Raw genomic sequence first — 7,595 nt, forward strand, 5'->3', positions numbered from 1 at the left:
AGCTACTCTATGACCCAGCAATTGCACTACTGGGTATTTACCCCAAAGATACAAATGTACTGACCCAAAAGGGCACGTGCACCCCAATGTTTATAGCAGCAATGTCCACAATAGCCAAACTATGGAAAGAACCTAGATGTCCATCAACAGATGAATGGATAAAGAAGATGTGATATACAATGGAATATAATGCAGCCATCAAAAAAAGTGAAATCTTGCCATTTGCCATGACGTGGATGGAATTAGAGGGTATTATGCTATTGAAATAAGTCAATCAGAGTAAGACAAGTATTATATGATCTCAGTGATAAGAGGAATTTGAGAAACAAGACAGAGGATCATAGGGGAAGGGAGGGAAAATGAAACAAGACAAAACAGGAGAGGGAGACAAACCGTAAGAGACTCTTAATCTCAGGAAACAAACTGAGGGCTGCTGGAGTTGAGGGGGTTGGGAGTGATGGTGTGGCTGGGTGATGGACACTGGGGAGGGTATGTGCTATGGTGAGCGCTGTGAGTTGTGTAAGATTGATGAATCACAGACCTGTACGCCTGAAACAAATATATTATATGTTAATAAAAAAATTAAAAAAAAAGGATTACATAAAGCCTTAAAAAGGAAGAAAATACTGTCATTTGGGACAACATAGGTGGACTTGGAGGACTTTATGTTGAGTGAAATAAGCCAGAGACAGCAAGACAAATATTGTATAATCTCACTTATATGTGGAATCTAAAGTAATCGACCTCATAGAAGCAGAGCAGAAGGGTGGTTGCCAGGGACTGGGAGGAGGAGGAAATGGAGCAGTGATGATCAAAGGGTACAAAGTTTCAGTTATGTAAGATAAGTAATTCCTGAGATCAGCTATATAGTATGGTACCTATAGCTAGCAATACTGCATTGTATATTTAAAATTTTCTAAGGTGATAGATCTTATGTTAAGCATTCTTACCACACACACACACACACACACACACACAGTGGGAGGAAACTTGGTTAGATGATGGATATGTCTATTGCCTTGATGGTGGTGATGATTTTACAGGTGTGTAGTTATCCCCAAACTCATCAAGTTGTATACCTTAAATATGTACAGCTTTTTACATGTCAATTAAAGCTCAATAAAGTGGTTTTTTTTTTTTTTAAAAAGGATACTTTGGAAAGCTTATTTTTAAAGTAGTTCTTTTTCTACTCTGGTGATGTCCTAGCCAGCACCAATCTTTAGTCCCTTCTTACTGATTTTCTGGTGAGATTTCTTTTACAGGCATTAGCAAAAATTACAATTTTTCCTTGAGAGCCTTGTTTAAGTACAGGATTAAATTTTTTTCAGTCACCTTGTCTTCTGTGGATGCTTTAATCCCAGTACCTGGCACATAGCAGGGCTTTCCATTAAATAATAATTGAATGAATGAATGCTAAACCTGAATGTTCAGATTTTCTAACTGCATAATGGTGTGTTATTCTACTTTTACTAGTGGTTGTTTTATTTAAAAACTATTTCTGAGGAAGCTGGGTGGCTGCCTTCAGCTTAGTTCATGGTGCTAGGGTCCCGGGATCAAGCTAGCCCCTCAGTGGGGAGTCTGCTTCTCTTTCTGCCCCATCCTTCTGCTCATGCTCTCTCTCTTTCTCTCTCTCTCAGATAAAGAAATAAAATCTTAAAAAAAAAATTAAAAAAATAAAAACTATTTCCTTCTCCCTTCTAGTCATAGTTATATGAATTTGGCCACTCTCAAAAAATCATGAAAGGTACAAATTTTGTTTCTGATCTTTAAAAAGATTATTTTTATTTGAAAAACATTAGTTGTAGCTTCTAAGTTAAGACCTCATGTTTCATGTTCTTGTCAAAAGGACCTCACCTAGCACTGCCACATAATTGTGGTGACCTTTCTCAATTGAATAACTATATGATTTTTTATGTATTATGCTCTTCCTAATTTCATATATTTAGGTATATATGTGTGTTCCCGTGTATATATACCCTGTAAACACATATAAGAGTTAAAGATTAGTATCGGAATATATAATAAATTGCCAGAAATCAATTAGAAAAATAACCAATGCCCTAGAAAAATGGTACAAGGACATGACTAGTGGTTCTCCACTCTCGCTGCACAGTAGAATCATAGAGGCCTTGAAAAACTTCAAATGCCACCATTTACCCAGATTCTGATTTAATTGGTTTGGTTGGAGACCCTAAGTCTGCATTTTCTTAGGCTCCGTTGGCAATCCAGAATGGATGTGGCGTTGAGAAACACACTGATAGAAGATGTATTTGCCCTGGATCTTGAAATATCAGTAAATTCACATAAGGAAAAAAGGAATGAAGTTATTTTAGGTGGACATGGGGAAACATGATCAGGAATCACATAAATAAGTGGGCAGAAGTAGGAACTACTCATGCAGAGGCAGGGAATCTTGTAAAATTTTAGAATCGGAAGGAACCATCAAGACAATCTAATCTCTGCTCACTTCTCTCATTGCTATGTTTATCACTATTACTGCTGCTAGGAAAGTTGTTAAAAGTGTGTGTGGGGGGGTGCCTGGGTGGCTCAGTCGTTAAGCGTCTGCCTTCGTTCGGCTCAGGTCATGATCCCAGGGTCCTGGGATCGAGTCCCACATCGGGCTCCCTGCTCGGCAGGAAGCCTGCTTCTCGCTCTCCCACTCCCCCTGCTTGTGTTCCTGCTCTCGCTATCTCTCTCTCTCTGTCAAATAAATAAATAAAATCTTTAAAAAAAAAAAAGTGTGTGTGTGTATGTATGTGTGTGTGTTTGTGTGTGTGCGTTGAAGGGCAGAATGTGCCACCCCAAAATATGTCTCTTTGGTATGAGAATTATTTTGAGCTGATTATTTTGAGAGACTGTAGACAAAGAGTAGCTCTGAAAAGAGAGTAGAAGTTACCCTTTTGTAAGGGAAATTTATGTTAGAAAGGGAGCCTCTACCAGGAAGAGAACTATTACCAGAGATAACTTTTCCACCTGAGAGACTTATCTGCTTGGCAGGGCAACCTCTGTTTTCTTTTCTTTCTTTAAAGATTTTATTTATTTATGCATTTATGTATTTATTTATTTATTTATTTAAGAGCGGAGAGGGGGAGAGAGAGAGAGAGATCACAAGCAGGGGGAGGAGAAGCAGATATGGGACTTGATCCCAGGACCCCAAGATTGTGACCTGAGCCAAAGGCAGACACTTAACCGACTGAGCCACCTAGGCACGCTGCAACCTCTTTTCCAAACTCCCCAATGCCACACAAACAAAAAGATGGAAAAGATGGTAGCAAGTTTAAGAGACACAAATGATAGAATAAGATGGTCTAATATCACATTTAATCAAAGTCCCAATTAGAAGAGAGAATTAATGAATAAATAATGGCAGTGAATTCTCTAGAACTGATGAGACTCCAATCACATATTCAAGTTGAATAAATTTTTAAAAAGCATACCTAGGACATCATAATAAAACTGCAGAAAGTAGAAGGCAATGAGGATACTGTAAAAGAAGTATTAAAAAAAAGGATTATCTTCAAAGGAGTAGCAGTGAAATTAGAAGCTGGCTTCTCTGTTACATTAAAATACAGTGGAATAAGGCCATTCATAGGCTGGGGAAAAACTGCCAACCTAGTACCTATGTTGAATGAAATATCAGTCAAGCACATAGGCAAAATAAGGGCATTTTCAGAACAAGTAAACATTAGGAGAGTTCTTCACCTATAGACTCTCATCTGATGAAAATTCTAAAGGAAGTGGTAAATAAGTGGGGAATCTTGACAGACGTCGACTTCATCAAGAAGAAAATAATGTCATATAGAGTTTTTTAAAAACCACTTAAGGGCGCCTCGGTGGCTCAGATGGTTAAGCATCTGCCTTCGGCTCAGGTCATGATCCCAGGGTCCTGGGATCGAGTCCCACATCGGGCTCTCTGCTCCTTGGGAGCCTGCTTCTCCCTCTGCCTCTCTCTCTTTCTCTCTGTCTCTCATGAATAAATAAATAAAATCTTAAAAAAAAAAATAAAAAATAAAAACCACTTAAAAAAATCTAAAAGACATGAAACAGAAATAACTTGGACTGGTAAATGGAGTTAAAGTGTTCTAAATTTTTTATTATTGAGGGTGAGATAAATAAATTGATCTTAGACATTAATAATAAAGCACATTGTAATTTCTTGACAACCACAAAAAGAACAGAAATACATAAAATCTGTTAAAAAAATTCAACCAAGTAAATTTGAAGAAACTGGGTTTATTAAATGATTCAAGAATTGAGCAGCACCTCAACTAGCAAGTAGAGAGGTGCTCCAAGGAGTTTTACAAAATAGAAAGTTTTATAGGAAGGAGGGTGGGGTGAGGAAGTTATTAGCAAAAGAAAAGGAAGATTGTCCCAGGCAAAGTCACTTTCTTCTAGGGGAAAGGGCAGGGATCTTATCATGCAGATGATTTATCCTCCTTTGAGGGATGGAGAGGGCCCAGTGACAGATTACCTTATTGGTGTTGACCAGAAAATTCCTAACTGACCAATTAGGGCCACATTTCTGGGGGAGGTTGAAACAGCAATTAGATTGGGTATTAATCCCTGATTTGGGAACTTGGTCTAAGTGACACCATTTGGCGCCTGAGGTTTTCTTCCTTCCTTCCTCCCTCCCTCCCTTCTTTCCTTCTTTTTTCTTGCTTTCTTTTCTTCCTTTCAACACTTCTAAATTAGTAAAGTGGGGAAAGGTAGATTAATAAAATATAATAGAGGTCAAGCAAAGAACAGAGACCAGAAAAAAACCAAACAAACAGGAAAACAAATAAAAAGCATAGGTTTTATGGTACAATAAAACCCCAGTGTGTCATATTTCTACACTAAATGTAAACGGACTGTAACTCAAGGAAAATTTACTAAAATTTATTATCCAATAAAAAGAAATATTTATTTATTTTTAGAAGATTTTATTTATTTGAGAGAGAGAAGGAGAGAGAGAGAGAGAGAACGAGCAGCAGGGAGGAGCAGAAGGAGAGGGAGAAGCAGACTCCTCACTTAGTGGGGAGCCTGATGCAGGGCTAGATCTCAGGACCATGGAATCATGACCTGAGCCAAAGGCATATGCTTAACTGACTGAGCCACCCAGGTGGCCCAAAGTAATATATTTAAAGCATACATGTAGACTGAGAGTAGAAAAGTAGAAAAATATATATCATGCAAATACTAATTCCCCCCAAATCTGTACAGCTATATTAATATCAGACTAAATTGACCTAAAGGCAAAAACCATTATAAGAGATAAAGGGAGAGGTACCATTATGATAAAATGTTCAGATCACCAGATTAGTCTATGAGCAAAAGCAAGGCAGGGTTTATAAAAGCAAATCTGGAGTTTATGGAACAGTGACCCCTGCACCCCTTATGTAAATCAATTGGCTAATCAGTACCTTCCAGGAATACAGCTGTAGTTGAATAAAGTTGAGTTTACTAATTCCTCACAAGAAAGGAGAACTCACACTATGGGGAACTATGGGGTATCCCAATAAGGGGGCTAGAAAGGAGTCACAGGATTTGGGGTTGTGTGAGGGATTTGGGGAGGTCCTTGCTAGGGATTGCGAGTAGGGCTAATTCTATGATTGGGTATCTAGATAATTCATACCTAGAAGGTGGGAAGAATAGATGGTGGCTAAAGCTACAACTGGTCAAGAAACAGCTGTCACTCATTAACCAGGATAAGGAGATGTCTGGTCAGTTTTGTGGTTTGGATGACGTTCCTGCTTTTGTCTGTGTTCACATGATTATGGAGCAGCCTTGGTTTGTCCTGATCTGTCTCTGTCACAGAGTGTTTTCATTCTGTGAAACTGTTTATGTCAACTGGAGACCCCACTGCCTAGCTATGTGTGCCAGGCAGGCTCCTGGCTCAGAGGCTGCTCCTCTGTCTCAGGCTGAGAACTGAGTAAAGGAGCAAAGGGGAGGATAATTTCAGCTATTTGTGGGTTTTCCAAGAAAACTTGTGATTTGGGCTCTGGAGTAGACATGACGTGCTTGTCTCTGCTAGTGACCTGCCTTCATCCCTCCCCCTTGGTTAAAGCAGGTCTGCACCATTTCCTCATTATGATTCCTTAGTCTTAATTTTACTTGTTTTTATTTTGCACGATCAATGTGGTTTTTGGAGGTAATTTTCCTTTAATCTTACATTTTTATTTATGAGGTTAGAGACAAGTTTGGTTAAACAGGAGGTTTAATTCTGGGGGCTCAAATGAGTTTGCAAATGTTTAGTACCAGGGCCAATTCCCATGAAATGTCTTTATTCATACATTCCATGTTCTCCATTAGTATGAATCACTGACTCATTGCAATACTCATGAAATGGACACAGCTGCTCCCTGAACAAGGTGCTTGGTGTGAGTGAAGTGTTTTAATATCCTCTGATGGAAGATATATGCAAGAATAAAATAAACTTAGTGTCTTTTTCCTTCTTTTTCAGCCAAAAGGTCTGTGCAAGATTTTGTGACTGTAGCTTAACAGCTGTGACTAATTTTATTGTTACCAGAAATTCCCTCTTTTTCTCTCCTCTGGTTTCCATTTCCCCCTGGTGGTTGGAGTCCTCCCTCCTGGTCCCTGCTCCCGCCCAGTCACCTGGGCCACTCACTGCCTTTGGGATGATGTCATTCAGGCCTCCAGTTGCTATGGCAGCACCAGGACTTGGGACGACAGGGCTTTCCTTTATGGGGTATTGTTACTATCAAGGCCTGAGCAGCTCTTTTCCCCAGGTTACTAACGCAGGGTCCTCCTGGTTGGCGCTCACATCAAAGACACCCATTTAACTTCCCTGACTACTCTTCCTCCACAGCTGTACCTAATCACCCCTCCCCCATGCCAGCCTTTCAGAGGATTCAGATATATCCATTACATAGTTTAAAATGGTTTAGACCTGTAAATGTATGTTGGACACAATCCATTGCTTGCCCATTTCTAGATGCTCAAAATGTGATTGACTCTAGATTACGCATGGAGAGAATTCTGGATTCTTGAACTGTTGGAACTTCCCAGACAGCTGCAGGGACTCTAGACAGAGTGAGTGGCCCTGGAAAACTAGACACTCTGGGGCTCACACCTCCTTGATTCCCACGACTGGCTGCCTGCTATCCCCCCACCTCACATCCTATCCTTCTATGTTCCTCCAGCACGTGACCAAGACAGGAATTTTAAGAACCTTAGCCCCAGATCCAGACATAATAATACACATGGTAAGAGTACAAACAAAGGCTCACATAATTGCATACTTAAATCATGAATTATTTATATCAAACTAAAATTTTAAATAAAATAAGTTCTATCCTCCTGCTTTGAACAATATACCTTCATAAAGGTTCAGATTTAGAATTATGAGGTTCTTGTGTAGGGGCCAAGGGTAGGCTGCCCAAGATGGGCCACTTTGGCCTGAACATTATCTTGAGTTAAAAGCAATCAAAACCCAGCAGATTTGGGAAAAGCTCTTTAACCTCCCCCTCAACTGTCTGCTTTATAGGAAGAGAGCTATTAACAGAGATTCCTCTTCACCTGAGAAACCTTTCTGTATAACAGAGCCACCTTTGTTTGCCAAACATTGGGTCCTCTCACCTAGAGTATAGCTAATG

The sequence above is a fragment of the Leptonychotes weddellii genome, chromosome 6 (assembly GCF_054177405.1).
Source record: "Leptonychotes weddellii isolate Sample4059 chromosome 6, ASM5417740v2, whole genome shotgun sequence".
NCBI lineage: Eukaryota > Metazoa > Chordata > Mammalia > Carnivora > Phocidae > Leptonychotes > Leptonychotes weddellii.